This window comes from Pelophylax lessonae (assembly GCF_965119305.1).
Source record: "Pelophylax lessonae genome assembly, chromosome: 2".
NCBI classification, from domain to species: Eukaryota; Metazoa; Chordata; class Amphibia; order Anura; family Ranidae; genus Pelophylax; species Pelophylax lessonae.
The window spans coordinates 501,331,156-501,358,824 of NC_138769.1; the positions used below are offsets into that span (position 1 = coordinate 501,331,156).

At 38.4% G+C, this 27,669-nt stretch overlaps 1 protein-coding gene across 1 annotated transcript in view; it reads right to left on the reverse strand.

Moving 5' to 3' along the window:
* The window catches only part of SLITRK6 (SLIT and NTRK like family member 6), a 100,234-nt gene extending 72,774 nt beyond the window's left edge, over positions 1–27,460 (reverse strand). Inside the window, exon 1 of the mRNA XM_082248508.1 lies at positions 27,011–27,460. The gene's annotated coding sequence lies outside the window, so the exon portion shown is untranslated. The remainder of the gene's footprint in view (positions 1–27,010) is intronic.
* Between the last annotated feature and the right edge of the window lie 209 nt (positions 27,461–27,669).

The following is a 27,669-nucleotide window of genomic DNA, read 5'->3' on the forward strand; positions in this document are numbered from 1 at the left end:
ACAGAGATTCTCAATACCATAGTGCACATCTGTATGTACATATGTAAATACATAGATATGGCAGCTCATAGGGAAAGGAAGAATGGAGGAAATGAAAGAGGAAAATATATAATGATTTGAGTAGCAATCCCCAGGATCTACGCATTAGCATCCCAAAATCCATAGCTTCATTAGAGGTCCCATTCAAAACCACCAGAACTAAAGCACGGGAGAAAAGGCTTAAAATTAAATGCTTCATTGAGCCCAGGAGGGAAAGTAGCGTTAAGGTCCGAAATCCACCGCAGCTCACGCTGGAGGAGAAACTTATTCAAGTCTCCTCCGCGGGGGCTGGGGTGGATTCGGTCCAAAGCCAGAAACCTAACATGGGGTATATTGGCCTCTAGAATTCTCTAAAAAATTCCGAAACATGTTGGACATACACACCAGTTTCAAGAACCTTTGATCTGTATCCATCACCAGGATATGTATATTGAATGTTTTATGTCACTATGTTTCCCATTTTTTACTATATATGTTATTTGTAAAAGTTTTTAAACAATGTAATAAATGTTAAATCTTATATACTTTTCTTATACGTCTCTTACTATACCTACTATCCCAACCCTATCCACTCAAATTCCCCAGGGACATTGTTTTTTGTTTCTTTGATGTACTAGTGACAATAGATCCCCAGCAGCCAGCATCAATAGATCCTCCAGCACACCCCTTGCTATTAAATACATTCCGTGCTGGAGCTGCTTTCCCCCATGTTTCCGCTTTTAAAAAGCCCTAGTTGTCACTATTCTGAAACTGGTTGTGATTCTGGTCCACTTCAAGTACTCCTAAGTTTTTCCTTGCACTCAACTTATGTCTGAAAAGAAATCCTGAGGGCCCCAGCCTGGGAATTGTATTACACCTAAACTCATGCATAGCATGATTCCTAACCTGCATTCTAGTATCCTATAACCTGAACCTGCTGCTTATCTTGAAACTTGATTTCAAACACCTGTTCCTGCTAAACCAGTTTACCTAATGATTGATTTTCTTCACAAAATAGCTATATCACATTATTGTTGTACACTGTATATCTTTATCAAATAAACCTACCATAGGTATTCAAATCCTTGTTCCACCTATCATAGCAGTCATCAGCAATGATTGTTCCTACTAATACCTGTGTTCCATTTACAACTTCCTCTTCTAAATTTGCAAGATATTGCATCCTAACTATGAACTTATGAAAAATAGTTCAGAAATAGCAGATCATTTATTACATATTTCCCTTCATTCACTACACTCTAGTGTACACCTAATTAAATACAAAATACAACATTGTCCACTGTAGTTTTTCCAACCTAAATATAGGTCATGTAGCTTTTAGATTTGCTTATGCAAAATACATGCCATCAATACTTTCATTCAGATCAAAACAAAGACAGTGGAACAGGTATACAAAGGTTCGGGAGAGTGAGAGATTCTGAAATTCCAATATGTTCAGCCAATGCCATTGTTATATTCAAATGCAACATTTTATAAGATGACACACAATAATTTAGGGTCACTGGATGCAAACATTCAGTCCATTTTACACAGACAATTTCTATTCTTTTTTGGTTCCCTAACCGTAGTCAGGATGTTTTTCTAAATCTTCAGAATGTAGCAGCTATAGAAAGTGTAGCACCCTCCTAGGTAGGTGCTAAAGCATCTATTTGCTCCTTCTGCTTATCAGGGGAGCCTGGTCTGTTAGTTTGTCCTCCACATGTTTCCAGGTGTGATTCACTGGGTCTGAGGGAGTGTCCCCACTGTAGCCAATAAGGGAGCTTGTTGGACAGTGGAGGAAACCTAGCCAGTGACACATCATGTTTTATGGCAGTCCCAGTGGGAGGGCATTCCTGCAATGCATCCAGATTGACCATAAATACGGAGGGGACATGTGACAGGGCGTCTTTGGTGGGAAGCAGAGTCCCAGGAGGAGGTGGACGGCTATCTCTCCTCCTGCAGTGTGTGAGGAAAGTGGTCTTAGACGGTTGGCCTAGTAAACCAGGTGTTGAGCCGAGCTGCACAGGATCCAGAATGCTGACAGTGGAGCTGCTGGCAGAGTCTCTTGGGAAAAACAGTGTCTGTGAGTACCAGGAGGTTTGCCTAAGGGTCTGCCCAGGAAGGGGGGCCACTCCAGAGAAGTCAGGGGGATCAAGGAGCTAGCTCACACAGAAAGTGTAATAGTAAAGGGGGTGCCGTGTAGTTGACCCTGAAGAATAGGAACAAAGGGTGTGCCAGGAAGGGCCCTGAAGATTGCTCTGTTTACAGTTTACCTCAGACAGTTCATTTCTTACTACTTCACTGCTACTGACAAGGTGAAGCAGCGGCCCAGCCGCACTCAGCATTATTCAGTCATCCCAGCTAATTGTGCCTAGTTAAATAAGTTGTAGTATCCCACTCATTCCCTTCTCCCATCCAAGTTCTCAATAAAAACACAAAAACCAAAGCTCCTAGACTGTTTCCTGACTGAGCCAAAATCACTTGGAAAATGTTGAACTGTCGTGCTGTTGCTAATAGTAACCCTGGGGAACCCGTAACCAGCAGCTCCTAAGAGAGTAGTGCTACAATAGTTTTTTTCAATTTGGAAGTAACATTTACTTATGGCATGGGCAATCAATTTTCAACTGGAAAGAGGTGACCAGAAGTGACGTAAGAAGCTCCGCCTCTTCCTACATCTCTTCTGGTTACCTTATTTCCTCTCAATGGAGTGCAAGAGCATTCCTGACACATGAAAATGCTCTGTAGCTTGTGACTAACAAGCATATTTTTTTAAAGTGTATTTTTATATTTTCTTACCCAAAATAAAATAGACGTAATCCTATTGGGGGCTGCCGCTTCGGTTTATTTTTATCTTTGTGTGACCTGATGTGGAGGAGGAGAGGAGAGAGAGCAGACCAAAAAGCCTGGAGGAAACCCTTAAAGTGAAAGGTGGACACAAATTGGAGGAAAGGATGTAGCTGCTTACAAAGCATTATTAGACCCACTTAAAGGGGCATGTAAGGGGTCATGAACTGCTGATGAGTGCAGTACAAGGAAGGGGAGCACAAGAAAGTGAAGCTGGCACTTTATTTCTTAGCACTTTAATATAGACTCTTTCATATTGCAAAGAGAAAAAAGGGGGAGGGGTATTGTTGTACCAATTTTAGCAAATGTGCACATTTATTGGAGCTTTTTAACCACTTGACGACCGCCCACCGCAGATTTACTGCGGCAGGCGGCCGCTCCTGGGCAAACTGACATAGTACTAAGTTGCTCGCTCAGGAGACTCTAGGGGGCGAGCGCGCACAGCCGCCAGCACGCTCCCGCCCCCGCTTGTCAGCCAGGGAGCCAGTGTGTGTGACAGGTGGCTCCGATGGCTGCCGGCCACTCGCGATCTCCCCTGGCTGACAGAGAATGACGGACAGATGATGTAAAAACAGTCGTCTGTCATTCTCCCTGAAGTGATCACAGAGGCTATGTGATCCTGCTATATAGGATCGCATGTCTCTGTGATGATTTCACAAGCCTAACCCGCCCCACAGTTAGAATCACTCCCCTAGGCTTACATTTAACCCCTTGATCACTAATAGTATTAACCCCTTCCCTGCCAATGGCATTATTGCAGTAACAGAGCATATTTATAGCACTGATTACTGTAGTAATGTCACTGGTCCCCGCAAAAGTGTCAAAAATGTCAGTTAGGGGTCCGATCTGTTCGCCGCAATGTCGCAGTCCCACAAAAAATCGCAGATCATCGCCATTATTAGTAAAAAAAAAAAACAATAAAAATTACATAAATCTTTCCCATAGTTTTTTGTGCAAACCAATCAAAATACGTTTATTGCAATTTTTTTTTACCAAAATTATGTAGAAGAAAACAAATTGGCCTAAAATGTTAAAAAAAAATGATTTTTAAATATTTTTTGGGGAATGTTATATAGCAGAATGTGAAAAATATTCCACAAGCAGTAGTATCAGCAGGAAGTATCGCTAGTTTCAAAAAATTTTAGATGAGCTTCTTAATGATCTCAACATACAGGGATATGGGATTTATTATTGACATAAATTCAAGTGCACACACCACAGGTTGAACTGGATGAACTGGTGTCTTTATTCAGCCTTAACAACTATGTGAGTATGAAAGATAACAAAGGAAGAGAATACAGGTCATGAAATACAGGTCACAAAACAGCTCTAAATGTCTGACAAAATCAACTTTTTTTCCACACTTTTCAAACAGATAGAAAAAAAATGCCTTATAGCATACAGTATTATTTAAAAGTTCAAAGGGGAGAAAATAAGTGAAGTTTACTGTTACATAGAATTTAAAGATTCCCTAAAAAAAATATATGCACAGCATCTAATTTGTTGCTACTTTTTTTATTCCACTACCCTGAAGACCACTCCTCACTATCCTAATGGTAAAACATGCATTATCATTCACTGTAGTTATTACAACCAAAACAGAATTTAGTCATATAATGTTTTTTTTTTAACCTCCCTGGCGGTATGATTATGTCAGGAATTATGTACCAAAAGTGGTACAATTTTTTTCATGGAAATTTGGCGTTATGTATTATAGGCCTACAATTCTTAGTAATTACTGACTTAAACCTGACCAAAACAAGAGTCTAGTAGACATCCCAGATGTGATAAATTTGAAACACAAACGCATGAATTATAATCGAATCAATAATATAATTTTATCATTTAATATATAATATATATAATAAAATTATATTATTGATTAGATTATAATTCATGCATTATATATTATATATATATATATATATATATATATATATATATATATATATATATGTATATATATATAATATATGACGCATGAATTATAATTGAATCAATAATATAATTATATATATATATATATATATATATATATGTGTGTGTGTGTGTGTGCATATATATATATATATATATACATATATATACACATATATATATATGCATATAATATAAAATGTGTTATGTGTTTGTGTTTTGTGCAACGTTTTATTTTTTTTTTTTTAATTTCCCTCCCTAGTTCCGCTCCCATGCAGCATTGCTGCTGCAGGGAACGGAACTAGGAAGTGATCACACCGACGGAGGGCGGAGGAGCGGCGGGGATCTCGGCTGGCGATCACAGCAATGGGAGATCATCGCTGGATCGCCAGGAGAAGGTAAGAGACACCGCTGCGCTCTCTGCACATCCACCCCGAGCGTGACTCGGGGATACCAATCCTGGACTAAAAAATCCACCCCGAGTCACGCTCGGGATTACCGCCAGGGGGGTTGATGGAACAATAAATAAATAAATAAATATCATGTTTAGTACTTTTAGACTTCAGGACTATCTGAACATTCTTCTGCCAGTATACCTAGGTATTTGTTCATAAAATATTTTTTCTTTACCATTCCTTTTACAATAAATAAAAGACAAAAATGGGTTTATTTTGTATTATAACTATTTTAAACTGGCCATGCATTTGTTAAATTTGCATATCTCCCTTTGTGCTGGGAGCATGCTAGGAGCGCGCTGCATGATCATACTAACTCCTGAATCCGGGTCACCTGATCACTGTGATAGCCTTTGATTGGCTATCACAGTGATCAGTCACTGTGAAGCCCGCCCCTGTTTTTTTTTTTTTCTCTGTGAATGAAGGAGAGAGATGCATCATGTTCTTTCTCCTTGCAAAAAAAAATAAGTAAACAAAAAATGTAAAAAATAATAATTAAAAAAAAAATAAATAAAAAAAATTACCTAGATCAAGGTTTGTGTGCCAGAGTTAGTGTTTGGGTGGAGGTCAGGGTCGAAGGTCAAGGTCAGGATCAATGGACAGGGTCAGTATTTTTTTTTTTTTTTACAGGGCGTCTTTGGTGGGAAGCAGAGTCCCAGGAGGAGGTGGACGGCTATCTCTCCTCCTGCAGTGTGTGAGGAAAGTGGTCTTAGACGGTTGGCCTAGTAAACCAGGTGTTGAGCCGAGCTGCACAGGATCCAGAATGCTGACAGTGGAGCTGCTGGCAGAGTCTCTTGGGAAAAACAGTGTCTGTGAGTACCAGGAGGTTTGCCTAAGGGTCTGCCCAGGAAGGGGGGCCACTCCAGAGAAGTCAGGGGGATCAAGGAGCTAGCTCACACAGAAAGTGTAATAGTAAAGGGGGTGCCGTGTAGTTGACCCTGAAGAATAGGAACAAAGGGTGTGCCAGGAAGGGCCCTGAAGATTGCTCTGTTTACAGTTTACCTCAGACAGTTCATTTCTTACTACTTCACTGCTACTGACAAGGTGAAGCAGCGGCCCAGCCGCACTCAGCATTATTCAGTCATCCCAGCTAATTGTGCCTAGTTAAATAAGTTGTAGTATCCCACTCATTCCCTTCTCCCATCCAAGTTCTCAATAAAAACACAAAAACCAAAGCTCCTAGACTGTTTCCTGACTGAGCCAAAATCACTTGGAAAATGTTGAACTGTCGTGCTGTTGCTAATAGTAACCCTGGGGAACCCGTAACCAGCAGCTCCTAAGAGAGTAGTGCTACAATAGTTTTTTTCAATTTGGAAGTAACATTTACTTATGGCATGGGCAATCAATTTTCAACTGGAAAGAGGTGACCAGAAGTGACGTAAGAAGCTCCGCCTCTTCCTACATCTCTTCTGGTTACCTTATTTCCTCTCAATGGAGTGCAAGAGCATTCCTGACACATGAAAATGCTCTGTAGCTTGTGACTAACAAGCATATTTTTTTAAAGTGTATTTTTATATTTTCTTACCCAAAATAAAATAGACGTAATCCTATTGGGGGCTGCCGCTTCGGTTTATTTTTATCTTTGTGTGACCTGATGTGGAGGAGGAGAGGAGAGAGAGCAGACCAAAAAGCCTGGAGGAAACCCTTAAAGTGAAAGGTGGACACAAATTGGAGGAAAGGATGTAGCTGCTTACAAAGCATTATTAGACCCACTTAAAGGGGCATGTAAGGGGTCATGAACTGCTGATGAGTGCAGTACAAGGAAGGGGAGCACAAGAAAGTGAAGCTGGCACTTTATTTCTTAGCACTTTAATATAGACTCTTTCATATTGCAAAGAGAAAAAAGGGGGAGGGGTATTGTTGTACCAATTTTAGCAAATGTGCACATTTATTGGAGCTTTTTAACCACTTGACGACCGCCCACCGCAGATTTACTGCGGCAGGCGGCCGCTCCTGGGCAAACTGACATAGTACTAAGTTGCTCGCTCAGGAGACTCTAGGGGGCGAGCGCGCACAGCCGCCAGCACGCTCCCGCCCCCGCTTGTCAGCCAGGGAGCCAGTGTGTGTGACAGGTGGCTCCGATGGCTGCCGGCCACTCGCGATCTCCCCTGGCTGACAGAGAATGACGGACAGATGATGTAAAAACAGTCGTCTGTCATTCTCCCTGAAGTGATCACAGAGGCTATGTGATCCTGCTATATAGGATCGCATGTCTCTGTGATGATTTCACAAGCCTAACCCGCCCCACAGTTAGAATCACTCCCCTAGGCTTACATTTAACCCCTTGATCACTAATAGTATTAACCCCTTCCCTGCCAATGGCATTATTGCAGTAACAGAGCATATTTATAGCACTGATTACTGTAGTAATGTCACTGGTCCCCGCAAAAGTGTCAAAAATGTCAGTTAGGGGTCCGATCTGTTCGCCGCAATGTCGCAGTCCCACAAAAAATCGCAGATCATCGCCATTATTAGTAAAAAAAAAAAACAATAAAAATTACATAAATCTTTCCCATAGTTTTTTGTGCAAACCAATCAAAATACGTTTATTGCAATTTTTTTTTACCAAAATTATGTAGAAGAAAACAAATTGGCCTAAAATGTTAAAAAAAAATGATTTTTAAATATTTTTTGGGGAATGTTATATAGCAGAATGTGAAAAATATTCCACAAGCAGTAGTATCAGCAGGAAGTATCGCTAGTTTCAAAAAATTTTAGATGAGCTTCTTAATGATCTCAACATACAGGGATATGGGATTTATTATTGACATAAATTCAAGTGCACACACCACAGGTTGAACTGGATGAACTGGTGTCTTTATTCAGCCTTAACAACTATGTGAGTATGAAAGATAACAAAGGAAGAGAATACAGGTCATGAAATACAGGTCACAAAACAGCTCTAAATGTCTGACAAAATCAACTTTTTTTCCACACTTTTCAAACAGATAGAAAAAAAATGCCTTATAGCATACAGTATTATTTAAAAGTTCAAAGGGGAGAAAATAAGTGAAGTTTACTGTTACATAGAATTTAAAGATTCCCTAAAAAAAATATATGCACAGCATCTAATTTGTTGCTACTTTTTTTATTCCACTACCCTGAAGACCACTCCTCACTATCCTAATGGTAAAACATGCATTATCATTCACTGTAGTTATTACAACCAAAACAGAATTTAGTCATATAATGTTTTTTTTTTAACCTCCCTGGCGGTATGATTATGTCAGGAATTATGTACCAAAAGTGGTACAATTTTTTTCATGGAAATTTGGCGTTATGTATTATAGGCCTACAATTCTTAGTAATTACTGACTTAAACCTGACCAAAACAAGAGTCTAGTAGACATCCCAGATGTGATAAATTTGAAACACAAACGCATGAATTATAATCGAATCAATAATATAATTTTATCATTTAATATATAATATATATAATAAAATTATATTATTGATTAGATTATAATTCATGCATTATATATTATATATATATATATATATATATATATATATATATATATATATATGTATATATATATAATATATGACGCATGAATTATAATTGAATCAATAATATAATTATATATATATATATATATATATATATATATGTGTGTGTGTGTGTGTGCATATATATATATATATATATACATATATATACACATATATATATATGCATATAATATAAAATGTGTTATGTGTTTGTGTTTTGTGCAACGTTTTATTTTTTTTTTTTTAATTTCCCTCCCTAGTTCCGCTCCCATGCAGCATTGCTGCTGCAGGGAACGGAACTAGGAAGTGATCACACCGACGGAGGGCGGAGGAGCGGCGGGGATCTCGGCTGGCGATCACAGCAATGGGAGATCATCGCTGGATCGCCAGGAGAAGGTAAGAGACACCGCTGCGCTCTCTGCACATCCACCCCGAGCGTGACTCGGGGATACCAATCCTGGACTAAAAAATCCACCCCGAGTCACGCTCGGGATTACCGCCAGGGGGGTTGATGGAACAATAAATAAATAAATAAATATCATGTTTAGTACTTTTAGACTTCAGGACTATCTGAACATTCTTCTGCCAGTATACCTAGGTATTTGTTCATAAAATATTTTTTCTTTACCATTCCTTTTACAATAAATAAAAGACAAAAATGGGTTTATTTTGTATTATAACTATTTTAAACTGGCCATGCATTTGTTAAATTTGCATATCTCCCTTTGTGCTGGGAGCATGCTAGGAGCGCGCTGCATGATCATACTAACTCCTGAATCCGGGTCACCTGATCACTGTGATAGCCTTTGATTGGCTATCACAGTGATCAGTCACTGTGAAGCCCGCCCCTGTTTTTTTTTTTTTCTCTGTGAATGAAGGAGAGAGATGCATCATGTTCTTTCTCCTTGCAAAAAAAAATAAGTAAACAAAAAATGTAAAAAATAATAATTAAAAAAAAAATAAATAAAAAAAATTACCTAGATCAAGGTTTGTGTGCCAGAGTTAGTGTTTGGGTGGAGGTCAGGGTCGAAGGTCAAGGTCAGGATCAATGGACAGGGTCAGTATTTTTTTTTTTTTTTACAGGGCGTCTTTGGTGGGAAGCAGAGTCCCAGGAGGAGGTGGACGGCTATCTCTCCTCCTGCAGTGTGTGAGGAAAGTGGTCTTAGACGGTTGGCCTAGTAAACCAGGTGTTGAGCCGAGCTGCACAGGATCCAGAATGCTGACAGTGGAGCTGCTGGCAGAGTCTCTTGGGAAAAACAGTGTCTGTGAGTACCAGGAGGTTTGCCTAAGGGTCTGCCCAGGAAGGGGGGCCACTCCAGAGAAGTCAGGGGGATCAAGGAGCTAGCTCACACAGAAAGTGTAATAGTAAAGGGGGTGCCGTGTAGTTGACCCTGAAGAATAGGAACAAAGGGTGTGCCAGGAAGGGCCCTGAAGATTGCTCTGTTTACAGTTTACCTCAGACAGTTCATTTCTTACTACTTCACTGCTACTGACAAGGTGAAGCAGCGGCCCAGCCGCACTCAGCATTATTCAGTCATCCCAGCTAATTGTGCCTAGTTAAATAAGTTGTAGTATCCCACTCATTCCCTTCTCCCATCCAAGTTCTCAATAAAAACACAAAAACCAAAGCTCCTAGACTGTTTCCTGACTGAGCCAAAATCACTTGGAAAATGTTGAACTGTCGTGCTGTTGCTAATAGTAACCCTGGGGAACCCGTAACCAGCAGCTCCTAAGAGAGTAGTGCTACAATAGTTTTTTTCAATTTGGAAGTAACATTTACTTATGGCATGGGCAATCAATTTTCAACTGGAAAGAGGTGACCAGAAGTGACGTAAGAAGCTCCGCCTCTTCCTACATCTCTTCTGGTTACCTTATTTCCTCTCAATGGAGTGCAAGAGCATTCCTGACACATGAAAATGCTCTGTAGCTTGTGACTAACAAGCATATTTTTTTAAAGTGTATTTTTATATTTTCTTACCCAAAATAAAATAGACGTAATCCTATTGGGGGCTGCCGCTTCGGTTTATTTTTATCTTTGTGTGACCTGATGTGGAGGAGGAGAGGAGAGAGAGCAGACCAAAAAGCCTGGAGGAAACCCTTAAAGTGAAAGGTGGACACAAATTGGAGGAAAGGATGTAGCTGCTTACAAAGCATTATTAGACCCACTTAAAGGGGCATGTAAGGGGTCATGAACTGCTGATGAGTGCAGTACAAGGAAGGGGAGCACAAGAAAGTGAAGCTGGCACTTTATTTCTTAGCACTTTAATATAGACTCTTTCATATTGCAAAGAGAAAAAAGGGGGAGGGGTATTGTTGTACCAATTTTAGCAAATGTGCACATTTATTGGAGCTTTTTAACCACTTGACGACCGCCCACCGCAGATTTACTGCGGCAGGCGGCCGCTCCTGGGCAAACTGACATAGTACTAAGTTGCTCGCTCAGGAGACTCTAGGGGGCGAGCGCGCACAGCCGCCAGCACGCTCCCGCCCCCGCTTGTCAGCCAGGGAGCCAGTGTGTGTGACAGGTGGCTCCGATGGCTGCCGGCCACTCGCGATCTCCCCTGGCTGACAGAGAATGACGGACAGATGATGTAAAAACAGTCGTCTGTCATTCTCCCTGAAGTGATCACAGAGGCTATGTGATCCTGCTATATAGGATCGCATGTCTCTGTGATGATTTCACAAGCCTAACCCGCCCCACAGTTAGAATCACTCCCCTAGGCTTACATTTAACCCCTTGATCACTAATAGTATTAACCCCTTCCCTGCCAATGGCATTATTGCAGTAACAGAGCATATTTATAGCACTGATTACTGTAGTAATGTCACTGGTCCCCGCAAAAGTGTCAAAAATGTCAGTTAGGGGTCCGATCTGTTCGCCGCAATGTCGCAGTCCCACAAAAAATCGCAGATCATCGCCATTATTAGTAAAAAAAAAAAACAATAAAAATTACATAAATCTTTCCCATAGTTTTTTGTGCAAACCAATCAAAATACGTTTATTGCAATTTTTTTTTACCAAAATTATGTAGAAGAAAACAAATTGGCCTAAAATGTTAAAAAAAAATGATTTTTAAATATTTTTTGGGGAATGTTATATAGCAGAATGTGAAAAATATTCCACAAGCAGTAGTATCAGCAGGAAGTATCGCTAGTTTCAAAAAATTTTAGATGAGCTTCTTAATGATCTCAACATACAGGGATATGGGATTTATTATTGACATAAATTCAAGTGCACACACCACAGGTTGAACTGGATGAACTGGTGTCTTTATTCAGCCTTAACAACTATGTGAGTATGAAAGATAACAAAGGAAGAGAATACAGGTCATGAAATACAGGTCACAAAACAGCTCTAAATGTCTGACAAAATCAACTTTTTTTCCACACTTTTCAAACAGATAGAAAAAAAATGCCTTATAGCATACAGTATTATTTAAAAGTTCAAAGGGGAGAAAATAAGTGAAGTTTACTGTTACATAGAATTTAAAGATTCCCTAAAAAAAATATATGCACAGCATCTAATTTGTTGCTACTTTTTTTATTCCACTACCCTGAAGACCACTCCTCACTATCCTAATGGTAAAACATGCATTATCATTCACTGTAGTTATTACAACCAAAACAGAATTTAGTCATATAATGTTTTTTTTTTAACCTCCCTGGCGGTATGATTATGTCAGGAATTATGTACCAAAAGTGGTACAATTTTTTTCATGGAAATTTGGCGTTATGTATTATAGGCCTACAATTCTTAGTAATTACTGACTTAAACCTGACCAAAACAAGAGTCTAGTAGACATCCCAGATGTGATAAATTTGAAACACAAACGCATGAATTATAATCGAATCAATAATATAATTTTATCATTTAATATATAATATATATAATAAAATTATATTATTGATTAGATTATAATTCATGCATTATATATATATATATATATATATATATATATATATATATATATATATATATATATATATATATATATATATATATATATATATATATATATATATATATATATATATATGTATATATATATAATATATGACGCATGAATTATAATTGAATCAATAATATAATTATATATATATATATATATATATATATATATATATATATATATGTGTGTGTGTGTGTGTGCATATATATATATATATATATACATATATATACACATATATATATATGCATATAATATAAAATGTGTTATGTGTTTGTGTTTTGTGCAACGTTTTATTTATTTTTTTTTAATTTCCCTCCCTAGTTCCGCTCCCATGCAGCATTGCTGCTGCAGGGAACGGAACTAGGAAGTGATCACACCGACGGAGGGCGGAGGAGCGGCGGGGATCTCGGCTGGCGATCACAGCAATGGGAGATCATCGCTGGATCGCCAGGAGAAGGTAAGAGACACCGCTGCGCTCTCTGCACATCCACCCCGAGCGTGACTCGGGGATACCAATCCTGGACTAAAAAATCCACCCCGAGTCACGCTCGGGATTACCGCCAGGGGGGTTGATGGAACAATAAATAAATAAATAAATATCATGTTTAGTACTTTTAGACTTCAGGACTATCTGAACATTCTTCTGCCAGTATACCTAGGTATTTGTTCATAAAATATTTTTTCTTTACCATTCCTTTTACAATAAATAAAAGACAAAAATGGGTTTATTTTGTATTATAACTATTTTAAACTGGCCATGCATTTGTTAAATTTGCATATCTCCCTTTGTGCTGGGAGCATGCTAGGAGCGCGCTGCATGATCATACTAACTCCTGAATCCGGGTCACCTGATCACTGTGATAGCCTTTGATTGGCTATCACAGTGATCAGTCACTGTGAAGCCCGCCCCTGTTTTTTTTTTTTTCTCTGTGAATGAAGGAGAGAGATGCATCATGTTCTTTCTCCTTGCAAAAAAAAATAAGTAAACAAAAAATGTAAAAAATAATAATTAAAAAAAAAATAAATAAAAAAAATTACCTAGATCAAGGTTTGTGTGCCAGAGTTAGTGTTTGGGTGGAGGTCAGGGTCGAAGGTCAAGGTCAGGATCAATGGACAGGGTCAGTATTTTTTTTTTTTTTTACAGGATTTGTTTGTTTTTGTTTCAATTAGTCACTTGACACTAATTGTGTTAATTAGTGTCAGTGTGTTTTAGGTAGGATAAAAAAGAAAAGCAAAACGGGCACTATAGTTTGGGCTGTACTGCGGGTACAAACAACTAATGCCTCGTTTCCACTGAGTGGTACGGTACGGTACGGTTCGGAACGGTACACCTTGCGTTTCCACTGACAATAGTACCCTTTCATGATAGGCGTGGTGTAGCAGGAAAGCTGTGATAGACAATTCTCTGTCAACCAATCAAAGTTTTTCAGAGTGTAGCTCCACCCTGTTGGTACGGTACTAATGTGCTTGGTACCCCAACGAAAGGGTCCCAAAAAAGTGGTATGGTACGGTTTGGAATTAGGGTACCATTCACAATGGAAACGGCAGGAGAATTTAATTTGGGTTCCCCAGTGGAACGTTATGGTTTTAGCAAGAAATATACAGCTACATGTTTTTTTGTAGCTGTAAAAAAAATGTTTTTTTTACTATTTTGAGACAGTTTTCCTATGATAATAAAAAAAAATTAGGAGAAATCCTTTACTATTTACCACCAATAGAAAGCCCAATTTGTCAGGGAAAAAAAGGTATAATTCACCTGGATCCACAAGGTAGTTGTGATGATATGTACGGTTTTACTAACACATGTCAAAGTTTCAAAATTGTGCTTAGGCATTTAGATTTGTCTATCCTTACACGCAAAGGGGTTGATGTCACTTGTTAGGCTTCCTGCACACTGGACATTTTTAATACAGCTTTTAGGAGCATCTGGCATTTTTTTCTGAATCTAAATGACCCTCCAAGATAGCCAATTTGTCCATGCACATATAGGCTTTTAAGGGAGTTTAGAGACAGGTGCAATTAGAGCCAGAAAAAAAAAAATTTTGGCAGAAAAAATACTTGATGCATGTAAACACATTATTATTATTCTGGCAAATGAAATGAACTAACACCCAAGTGCTTGATATGCCTAAATGCATCATGTGTGTTTACAAGTGCCAAGCAATTTTTCTGACAAAATGACACTTCCAGGAGGAAAGGTGTCTAGAGATGGGCGAAGCGCCCAGTGTACATGAGGTTCTAAACCTTATTTGTTTACAAACAGAATGAAGCCAGTCGGGAAAGGCCATTTAGAGCCGGTTCACACTGAGGCGATCCGACTTCGAGGGGCGAACTCTGAAGTCGCGGTGCACAGCGTGCCCCACGACTTCGGTGCGACTTGCAGGGACTTCACATAATGGAAGTCTATGCAAGTCGCTCCCAGGTCGCCTCAAAGTAGTACAGGACCCTTTTTATAAGTCGGAGCGTCTTGTGTCGCTCCTATTAGAACGGGTCCTGTACTACTCAATGGCGAGCAACCGACCGCGACTTGTCAGGCTGACAAGTCGCCTGACAAGTCGCGCTAGTCTGAATGGGGTCTTAGCAGAAAGTGGTATTTTTCCTAAATGTTACTTTCGTACCATTGTGCCACTTCATAGGTAGGTTCATGGCTTCTCCACAATGAAAGAATTGTACATTTTAATACTTTACTTTAAGCCTTATTAAAAGAGTTGCTCATCACTGAAAGGTATTTTTTGCATTGGTACATGGACCCGTTGGCAGTGCCCAACTTCCCATGTCATGTGCTTGATAATCTTTTCACTTCAATGGAGTTCACAGCAAAGTTTACAAATTGTTGATTTTTGGATGGATTTTCTGAAAGCGCCCACTAATCAAACCCAAGCAGTTTTCAATTGTAAAAATTATCAAATGCATTAAAGTAGTCTAGAGTTATCCCTGACCAAATCTGGTGAAGGCCAATTTTATGAGACAATTTAAAGAAAACCAAAGTACATTACCTGACTATATTCAGAAGATGAGGGCTTTTCAAATGTCTTAACAGGAATGGTGTTTTGTTACAACAAAACTGGGTTTTTTTCTTAAAGGGTTTTTTTTGGGATACGTCTCAAATTTACATCTGAAAATATGAGATTTTTAAGCATTGCTAGATGACATTGAGTAGCTTTTGCAGCACTAACAGTATATTTAAGTGGGTTATGTGCATGGTTTGTGTTTGTTACTCCAGCATTTCATATTCCTGATGTACCATGTACTTGTATGAAAAAGACTCCTGTTCTCTTTGTCAATCGACCCTATACTTTGGTAAATCTGGTCATCTGTTATTTTTTTTTTTTTTATTGACAAATACATATCTTCCTTTTTTCTTTCCTTATCAAAATAGCTAATCTTATCTTTACAACTCTGGTCTGTCTTGCTGTCTGTGTGACAAACTTTAACTGACATGCATGTGTCTTTTATCAACTCCTAATTGAATAATTGGCAAAAATTCCTCCATCATCAGTATACGTTTGATCTTATGAGGGAAAGACAGCCCCAAGGAGTATAAGGCACTGACAGGGCCCATCTCTGCCTCAAGTACTTATGCCTAATTACAGTACACTTAAAAATAAGGCACTTAAAGTAGAGACACAACCAAGAAAGCACCAACAAACAACAGACCTCCAATCAAGACAGACTGCATGTAAACCTGTATCTCTCCATCCAGCTCTTTCTTTTCCAGTTTCCTTCCTTCTCGTTACATGCTCTAACATACTCTTTCTCCCTTTCCTTCTCATTATGGTGTCCTCTCCCCTTAACCACTTCTGGACTGGAAGAATTTCACCCTTAATGACTAGGCCATTTTTTGTGATTCTGCACTGCATTATTTTAACTGACAATTGCGCGGTCATGCAACCCTGTACCCTAATAAACTGTGATATGTTTTTTTTTTTCCCACAAATAGAGCTTTCTTTTGGTGGTATTTGATCACCTGTGCGGTTTTTATTTTTTGCGCTATAAACAAAAAAATATTGACAATTCAGAAAAAATATATACATTTTTCACTTTCTGCTATATAACATTCCCCCCCCCAAAAAAAAATAATAATAAAATCAATGTTTTTCATCCTTTTAGGCCAATTTGTATTCTGCAACATATGTTTGGTAAAAAAAAATACCAATAATATTTTGATTGGTTGCACAAAAGTTATTGCGTCTACAAACTAGGGGAAAGATTTATGTCCTTTTTATTTTATTTTTTTACTAGTAATGGCAGCGATCTGCGAATTTTAGCGGGACTGCGACATTGTGGTGGACAGAATGGACCCCTAACATATATTTTTGACACTTTTGGGAAGACCAGTGACATTACTACAGTAATCAGTGCTAAAAATATGCATTGTTACTGTAATAATGACACTGGCAGGGAAGGGGTTAACCTAGGGGTGATCAAAGAATTAGGTGTGAGTCTAGTAGAGTGTTTTCTAACTATATGGGGGAGGAACTTGCTAAATGAACACAGATACCTGTGATCCTATATAGGAGGATCACAGGCGGTCTGTGATCATTTCAGAGAGAACAACGGTCTGCTGTGCTAACAACAGCAGACCATCCTTCTCTCTAAGCCAGGAGCGATCATGGATGCCTGGCGGCAATGGGTGCCACCGATCGGCATCCTCACTGCCCAGTGCCCTCTGGAATGCCTGCTCTCCTTTAACAAGCTCACCCCTGTCTATGACCATTTTATCTTCGACCCTTTTTACTTGCTGTGAGTGAAACCTGGCTTCAGGAAATATTACTCTGCCTCCAAGCTGCCCTCTCTCGTGTTGATCTCCCCCTGGAGTCACTCACTTAGACTCACTGGATGTGAGGGAGGTGGAGTTGGATTCCTTCTATACCCACAAAGTCCTTAACAAGTTCTTCCTATACCTCCTTCTCTGTCCTCTTTTGAAGCACAATGTATTCATCTCCTTTCTCCAATTTTCATGAGGCTTACTATGATTTATCGGCCTCTGGAACCAGTGTCATATTTATTGACATCTTCTCTGCCTTGCTACCTTATTTTCTTTCCTCTAAAATACCCCCATCCTTGGTGACTTTAACATGCCTGTTAAAGTTAACACCCTAGTTATCACTCAGTGCCTCAACTTGACCTTGTTTTCTAGCCCTGGGCAATCAACGCACAAGTTTACTTACTCTGACAGCAACACCCTCTGACCTTGTTTTCTCTTAACTCTAATTTCCTCCTCTCAAACATCCCTTTTTTATCTCTCTCTGACCACAACCTTATCAGTTTCTTGCTCTCCAAATCTTTAACCCTCATCTCTCCAGCCAGCAAACACATACATGTAGAAACCTTTGCCACTTTCAACATACTTTTCTCTAACTTTAACCCATCTGTCTGTTCAATTTAAGACCCATCTCATTGTTTATTTCCAAACTTCTAGAGCTCCTAGGCTATAACTGAGCCACTACCTCGCTGTTTAACAAAAATGGTAATACTTTTTTTTTTTGGCTTGTGCCTACAACACTCCACAGAAACTAAAATAAATAAATAGTGTTGCGCAAATATAAAGTGACATAAACGAATCAATTTTGCTTTACAAAATTTAAAAACAATAATCAATATATGTGATATAATATTAAAGTGCCAATAGTGCTAATGAATTAATATAGTATAATTCCATAGAAAAGAGAAAGATAAATAGATAAAAAAGTCCAGGGAATAAAAGTGTATAGCCGTGTTAAATGCAAATAAATAAACAAACAAAGTCCGGAATGCAATCCTAAAGTGATCTGTGCTCCCAGAGAGAAGTGACCAGAGTGTCACAGTGGACAGCCAGCCGTGTACCCCCTTGTGAATGGGTGCTCACCTCAAATCTTTAAAAGGAGCACATAGGTTATTAAATCCCAAAAGATCATCCATCCATATCATTCAGGGCTCCTCTCATTCACAGGAGTTGCAGCGTCAACCAATGCAGCATATATGCAAACAAAAAGACTTGCAATAGTGCATGAAATCCTTAAACAATCGTTTTTTATTGAACAAAAGGTGGATAGGTCTCACTCACATTTGTAGGTGCAACACATGCACTTGGACAATAACATCAGGCAAATGGTGGAAATTGTGGTGGTATAGTAGGAGAGACTGCACAACGCCGCCGGTCTCCACAGCGTGCGCTGATAGCTGACAGCCTCACCAAAGCAGCGGTGTATCGCTCCGTCTGTCCTTGCCCCTCCCCTACGCATGACGACACAGGGACCACGTGTCTTCCTCAGGGGGATATGATTGGACGGTGGAGTGTGCATAGGTTTATATAGGAACGCTCGGCGCCATCTTGTTGTAGCCTCAAAACGCATATATATACCCATAAAATCCTATTTAAGACTTACAGCATAAAATATGGATATACAATTAAGTATAAAATAAATATTTCATTGAAGATTACAATTTTAAAAGGACAGATAGGAGCCGGCTGTTGTAGGTTCTCTCCCATATCACCACACTTTTCACCAGATATACAATTTATCAAAAAATATACATAAATACATACAGATTAAAATACACCTATTTAAAAAACATCTTTTTAAAAAGAGGAGACCATAAAAGATATATCATAAAATATCATATACGATAAGAAAATATAAATTTCACATTTAATAATTACTGATAAAACACCCAAGATCAAATTCTTTATTAATACCCCCTGGATACAGAGAGCCCAACTGGTGAATCCACCATGATTCCCTTTTACTAAGCTCACAAACAAAGTCCCCCCCCCCGCCGCACAATTGATTTGTTTATGTCACTTTATATTTGCACAACACTATTTATTTATTTTAGTTAAGTACACTATTATGAGAAGTGGAGTGTCTGCGGCAAATAATTGATTGATTTAGAACCTCAGGGTCGCTCGCAGGATCCATTTCTTGTACTCCACAGAAACTGCCCTCCTTAACTAAATCTCTTTCCTGGTTCTCCTTCTACCTATCTCGTGCATCTTCAGTTTCACCTATAACTATATTTCCTCTACTTCTCTTTCTCTTTCTGTAGGGGTTTCCAAAGGCTCTGCCCTTGTTTTCTATGTACATCTTCCCAGGTAAGCTCACCCCTTATATCTCCTCACTCATTCAAAACTTCCAAATTTACAAAATTACAATATTTCAAACACTGAACTCATAATATTCTTTGCATGTGTCCCCTCCCTCAACCTCTGCATCAAAATTAACAGCACTACGATTAATCACCCAGTCAAGCCAGGTTGTTAGGTGTAATACTGGACTCTCCTTTTTGCCCCACGTCCAATTACTTTCCAAAGTTTGCTGCCTTTATCTTCAAAATATTTCCAAAATGCCCCACCTCATGACAAATGACACCTCAAAGCTTCTAATGCATTCTATAGTTATCTCTTGCCTCAACTATTGCAATTCCCTCCATTTAAGTGTACCTCAACTCCTAACCAACTAACCAGAGTATTTAGCTCACCAAATGCATAACATTCAAAATACAAACTACCAAATTAAAAACCATCTAAAACTCTGCCCGAGTCACATCACCATCCCTATTGCAAAATATCACCCAAAACCATCCTCTATTGCTGTTTAGCTACCTTGTTGTCTTAGTTAGGAAAGCCTATCACACGTCTACCTATAAAATGTATTTTTACTTACTCCATCAGCTAATCCATCATATACTTGACTCCTGCATAAATTCCCAAGGGTCAGTGTGATATGGGGCAAGTGGAAAAGTGATTGTAAAGTCTCCTTTTTTTTTCTCTATTAAATTACCAAACATGTTATACTTACCTGCTCTGTGTAATGATTTTGCACAGGCCAGCCCAGATCCTCCTCTTCTCAGGTACCCAGGCCCATCCCTCCTGTTGAATGCTCCCACAGCTAGCAACTTGTTATGGGGGCACCCGAGTCAAGCTGCAGCTCCGTGTATCTATTCAGACACGGAGCTGCAGTTTCGGCCCTGCTTCCTCTCTCTCCTCATTGGCTAACTGGAATATTGGAACCAACTGGAACTAACTAACATAGAATACATTAAGATAAAATACCCTTCTGACTTTACAACCACTTTAAGCCTCGTACGCACTACCAGATTTTTTTTATTTTTCATTCAACCCAGCTCAGTTCGGAGCCGCTGTACTAACAATCCAATGTTAGTACAAATGATAGTATTTATATAATTGCAAATAAGCTCATAAGCTATCATGGTTTTGGTAATTTTTACTTCAATTTTGTTTTTGTGATTCTTTCTGCCATGTTTTATAACGTGTCTAATACCTTTAGTTAACAAATAAACATATTATACAGGATGCTTCCAAAACACATTTTTTTCGCTTCATAGTAGGCTTTTTTATAAGAAAGCCCAGCCCTGCCTGCTCACTATTTAACTGCCTATATCTAATTGAAAATATACACTGTGTTGCCAAAAGTATTGGGACACCTTCCTTTAAATGCACATGAACTTTAATGGCATCCCAGTCTAAGTCTGTGGGGTTCAATATTGAGTTGGCCCACCCATTGAAGCTATAACAGCTTCAGCTCTTCTGGGAAGGCTGTTAATAAGGTTTAGGAGTGTGTCTATGGGAATGTTTAACCATTCTTCCAGAAGCACATTTGTAAGGTCAGGCACTGATGTTGGAGAGAAGGCTTTGCTCGCAGTCTGCACTCTAAAATAATCCTAAAGGTGTTCTATCGGGTTGAAGTCAGGACTATGTGTAGGCCAGTTAAGTTCTTCCACTCAAAACTCGCTCATCCATGTCTTTAAGGACATTATTTTGTACACTGGTGTGCAGTCATGTTGGAACAGGAAGGGGCCACCCCCAAACTGTTCCCACAAAGTTGGGAGCATGAAACTGTCCAAAATTTATTGGCATGCTGACGCCGTTCACTGCCTTAGTTCCCTTCACTGGAACTAAGGGGCAAAGCCCAACCCCTGAGAACAACCCCACACCACAATCCCCCCTCCACCAAATTATTCAAACCAGTGCACGAAGCAAGGTCCATAAAGACATGGATGAGCGAGTTTGGGGTGGAGGAACTTGACTGCCCTGCCAAGAGTCCTGACTTTAACCCAATAGAACACCTTTGGTATGAATTAGAGCGAAGACTGCGAGCCAGAAGAATTGAAGCTGTTATAGCTGCAAAGGGTGGGCCAACTCAATATTAAACTGCCATTAAAGTTCATGTGTGTGTAAAGGCAGGCATCCCAATACTTTTGGTAATATAGTGTATGTCTCTGAATGAACATAAGAAAGGAGAGTGTTCCTCCTCTAACTGATTAAACTGTTTGTGAGTGAGAATATCAGGAGTAGTTTGGACTAAACTTTGTTTGTTAGGGCATTCGCCCAAACACCAGGGTTTTAGTCAGTTCGGTTGAAGCCCAGTGTTATATATAGTAGTGTTTTTTTCACCATTTCCAAATATGACATCTTCTTTCTTTCACTGTCAATGATTGTTAAGAAAGCAGCGGGTGCTCCGACCTGCAGCATTCTTAGCAACCAATGATGTCACCCAGACACCACTCATTTGCTGGCCAGGAATCTCCAGTTGTGTGAATAAAGGGGCAGGGATAGAAATTGACATCATGCTAGTCAACATGGCCATATTTGGACATAGACTTTGACAAAATATGGTCATGGCTTTATTTGGTCAACAACATCACCAGATATACCCTGCCTCTTTGCCTTTTATTCCAAATTAATCACTACTAATCATTCATAAAGGGAGGCAGTATCTAGAGCTCTTCTTTTTAAAGGGGTTCCAGATTCAAATAAGTCCCTTGCCCGTAGACCCTCGCTACCACTTGGCCAGGGTGGTGGGGAAGAGGACCTTGTCTTCATCAACATGGGAATAATGTGCTTTGCTAGGGGGTTCCTCCTGACAAATGACCCCTCAATGTTGAGGTCATGAGACCTGGTATGGTTAATGAGGGTGCTGCATGCCCTTCTGCCCCTTTCCTGGAATGTCAGGCTGCAGGCTCAGATAAGGGTCTGGTATAGATTTTGGAGGACCCCACCCTTTTTTCTTGTTTTTTATGGGGTCCTTCTTGACATCCAAACAAAACTCTTTTTCAAATTTAGGGGACTGAAATACATTTTTAGGGGAAACCACAATCTTCTTTTATTTTTTTTTGTGTGGGGTCCCTCATTAACATCCATACCAGACCCTCATTTAGTGTAAGGGTCTGATGTAGATGAAGGGAATTTCCCAACCATTTGTTTACAAGCACAGGGGCACAGATGTGAGATGTCGTTTATTGTTCATTTAAACAGATTTTTTTTAGTTCCTTGTAAATGTCAGCTTTACTATAGTTGATTGTATACATGGTACACATGTGCCACTTCACAGGTCTTAGGACACCCCCCAGACATGTTAATCAAGAGAATTTAGCATTTTTAATTTTGCCCTTAATCATTATTAAAATGTCTGCTCAGTACCAATCAGAATTAAAAAAGAATACCTTAGTACATGTTCCCTAGGGCTCTGCCCAGCTTCCCATACAATTTGTTTGACAATACTTTGCCTATTATTCTTTTAGAAAATTGCCAATTTTTTTTTTTTTTTTTTTTTACATTTGGCCCTCATTGACTTCATAGGAGCTTGGATTTAGCATCTGAACCTTAGTAATGTTTGGTGAACCTGCCCAGAACCAAACTTCAGGTACCTTTGGCTCATTTCTAATCAGGGGGGTGAAAAAACAAAATATATTTTTTTTTAATTTAGTCCTGACCATAATAGATCAAAATGTGTACAAAATACTATATGTATTAAAAACAGGGATCTGTCTTACTGTTTCATACTCACATTTAATTATTAAATGTTAAAAAATCACAGGAAAGGTTCATGTGTTAGCATTAGAGCATCTGAGATACCCTAACCCTCTTATATTACGGCTGGCAACCATTAGCTGAGAGATGAGTTCAGCTCATCCAAGCATGATATTTTAATATATGGCACACAGCCAGGGATCTAAATATAGCTCCCAATGCAAAATGCAGCTATTTACCAAACAAAATAGTATATAATAAATGTCTAATAAAATGACCTTGCTTTGAAAAAAACTATTATAAAAGTTTGAATATATCACCGTGGAGGATACATATTCCATTGATCATCATTTTGTTCATATTTTACACAGTTAATTTTGACTCAAATATGAATTGGACATGTCTTCAAAGTATAATATATTTATATGCAAACCTGCAGTAAATTGTGAAGTAGCTTTGGTCCAGCAGAGCATACTTAAGGTTCTTAAGCTGATGACACGCTATAATATCTATGACATTCATGGCATGAAAGACAGGGAGTATTTTCCAAGAAAAACTTGGCAAGCAGAGTTTCTGTGGTAAAAAAAGTAAATTACTGATTTTAAGATTAATAGCAGTGAATCATTAAATATGCATGCTTTTTAAAACCACTGGCCTCTACCAATGTCAATGAGCCTTCTGATTACAGGTTATTTCTATATCTGCATTCAGACTGAAATCATCCATAGGTTTATCCATTGTCTGTTATATAACGGTGTATAATCACTCTTCCATTCCAACTTCTAATCAATTGATAAACTTAAAATTTATAAAATAATCTTAGCTCCACTAATGTAATGTATATAAGCAGCTAGCTAAATGGTATATACATTCAAACAAAACAGAAAAAGAAAATAATAGTGATGCCTAATACAATCTTTTTATTGTGCCTATATAATCAAACATCATAGTGCATTAGAGCTTATTATATTATAGATTCTATCTTTAATTGTTTCGTCTGCAGCTAACATGGTAACATCTCATGAATCCTCCTCCACAGCAGTGAGCCTATGCCTCCACCCTTAATCGAATAAGTAGAGACTCCATTAACTGAAGCAGCAGAGAACTACTGTGTATCCACTTCCACACAAATGCCACGCCATGCAACCTACCAGATTCTTAGAACCCATAAAACAAATGGTCTAGTAGTGTTCCATAAACACAAGCAGTAGAGGCACATCCCTTGTTCATGCCCCTACCCTTAGACTCAAGTGACTTCTATTGCTACTACCGGTAATCCCAAACCAAAGGTAGCCATGAATCTAATGCTTTTGCATCTAAGCTGCTTAGGTGTTTTAAAATGACTTTCAATGACAACTAGCTAATATAGCTTTGTCCATATATTGAAGGCCTGAATATTGTTTAGTTAATATTATTACCAGTATTTATATAGCACCAACAATTTTCCCAGGACTTTATATACTGTAAATCAACACCTGACCTCAAGGAGCTTATGATCCAAGGTCCCAATCCCACATTTACATACTAGGCCCAAATTAGATTGGAGCCAGTTAACCTGTATGAGAGTGTGGGAAAAAACGTGAGCACCCTGAGGAAACCAACTAAAGCAAAAGGAGAACATGTAAACTCCATGCTTTGCTAAATGCATCCTGCCATCTTCCTTAATTTTGAAAGTGGTTTGAAGATTTAATTTATTCTTTCATATTCTGAACAGACAATTACATTTTATTCATTTACTTATATAGCTAGAGTTTGGCTGAGAAGTAAACATAGGATAGTGTTATTTATTAATTGTGTTTTTGTCATTTTGTTCTAGAGACTTTCAGTAACAATTTTAATATGCTTTGCAGAGAAACTTTAAGGATGAATGTTCACACAGTTTTTAATTTCCTTCATCTTTTTTTGGCTGAGATCTTCCCCATATGTAGGACATTAAGCACAGCTATTTTGAATTAATTTCATTCGATTAATTAATCTTAATTTAAAATTAAAGTAAGATGCTTATCTAATTAGAATAATCTATTCAAGATTCTTCCATTTTAATATTTTTTTTTAAGTGGAAGTGGAACTTTTAAAGCCATGGACAAAAGGAATCAAATATTGAAAGTAAATAAAACATTTATGTATGTAGTTATAACAGCTGAAAATAATTACAGTAACCTCTGCTGTAGGCTAATTATAAGCAATACATCTTGAGAGCCAGGAACAAAAGCCATATTATTTATTTGAAAAACATACATTCACTCATATTCATTTTTTAAATGTATTGCTATACATCGCTTTTTAAATAAATATTATATATATATATATATATAACTTTGCAAAAATAACAAAAAAGTTCAACATTCCTATCACTGAAAAGGTCTACAATAAACATCTGCAAGAATTAAAACAACTCTTGATAGCAAGATATACACACAGTGAGCAGCATGAGTTAACAATGCTTAAATATACTATATGTTCTTCTAGACGTATGCTGACAACCTGGTACAATACAAGCTTCACAAGGTTATATGTGATAAATCCTACTCTGGGAACTGTATAAGGTACCCTGAGTTATTCTCAGCTGTTATATCTAATATTACACTCTTGCAAAAGTCTTTAATGCTAAATATTTCACCTTGATTTCAAACCACCAACCCCCCCTGACTTGAGGCAAGGGTCCCATCTGTCAAAATATTAGCAGTATCTTTCTCTAGAAATGTGCATCTGTGATAAAGGTTTAATGAATGTAAATATTCTGATCAAAACATGTCTTTAGTGTTAACATTACACTGTAGATTACCATTGGATATGTATAAACATTTTTACATAGTTGTCCTAATACAAGTATCTTACTCTCTCGCTCTTTTTCACGTTCTCCTCTAAAGTTCCCATAGATTTGGGAGAACAGTTGAACAAGCAGGCTTGACCTGATTACCCTCAGGCACACCTCTGGACTAGTCTGTGCATAAAGATAAATGCTTGGCTAGGCTGAGTAGTCATATTTATTGTCATGGACAGAAGAAAAGACGTATAGGTATTAGGTAGACGCTGCTATTCAAAGTGGACTAGCAAGTGGACCTGTTTGATTGTCTATCTAAAAATCATGTGTGAGACACCTATACATGTGCTGTTGCCCCATCTGGCTAAAATCAATTGGATCAGGCTACTGTCTTCTCAATTCAAATTTTTAAGTCTTCCTTTAAATTCTACATAATGACAGCTGGCTGTCAGTTATGTTTTTCCTGTTGTCCTTATTTCTGCATAGCAGTAGGATAATGTATAAATGATTACATAAACTTTTACAGGTACTTGTCAATAACCAGATTATGTGTAAATGGCTTTTGTATTGAACTAGTAACAGCATACATAGCAACTGAGAAAAGTTATATAAAACCGTAATATAATCACTGCATTTACTAATCCCCTGGAATTGGGTTATAATGTACAGACACTTAACAAATAGTACAGCTCATCAAATGTTATTGCGTATTAAGCAAATAACCAAAGAAATGCAATTTTCTACTCTAAAAAAAAAAAAAAGTGAGTCACTCTTAAGTAAAGCTTTAGAAAATGTAATAGCAATAGGATCATACCTGTGAAATCAGCTGAATCAGAAGTAAAACAGGTTCCAACAGTGTAAATGGTATTTGTCTTCTTTAAAAGCAGACCTCTTTAGAAAGACCTCTATCCACTGACATTGCAAACTGAACTTTCCTGCAAGCTCAAACACATCCACGATGATGCATGTAATCATCAGGAAAACAGAATAGTTCACTGAAGATCCCACTACAGTTCGATCCTAGTGTGCAGTAGCTGATCCAGTGACTTGCATCCTTTTCTTAGTTAAAATTCTGAGCAGCTATCCCTGCTACCCTGAGTTGACTTGATGAGTTTAACCCTGTCGAAGCTGTATGGCAGAGAATAAATGATTTTGACAGGACCTTCCATTGAGCTGCAGACATAGCTACTGTCAGATTCTCTGTTCTCATTCCTCTCTTTCTAGCTTTCTTGTTAGCTCAGATTACTATTAGTCAGATTGCTAGAAGCAGAGAAATGGGCGTAAGCGAAGAGGTTTCTTGGCTTTTGACTCATTCTTTAAGCCCTTCCCAGTAAGAGATGGTTTATTGTGAGAGTGTCATTTTACATACAACTCCACCTCGTTATCTCTGCAACGTCTCCCCTTGCTGCTTCCATTGTGCATTACCACTATGCACACATTAATAGGATTTTTTCACAGTCTATGACTCATTTC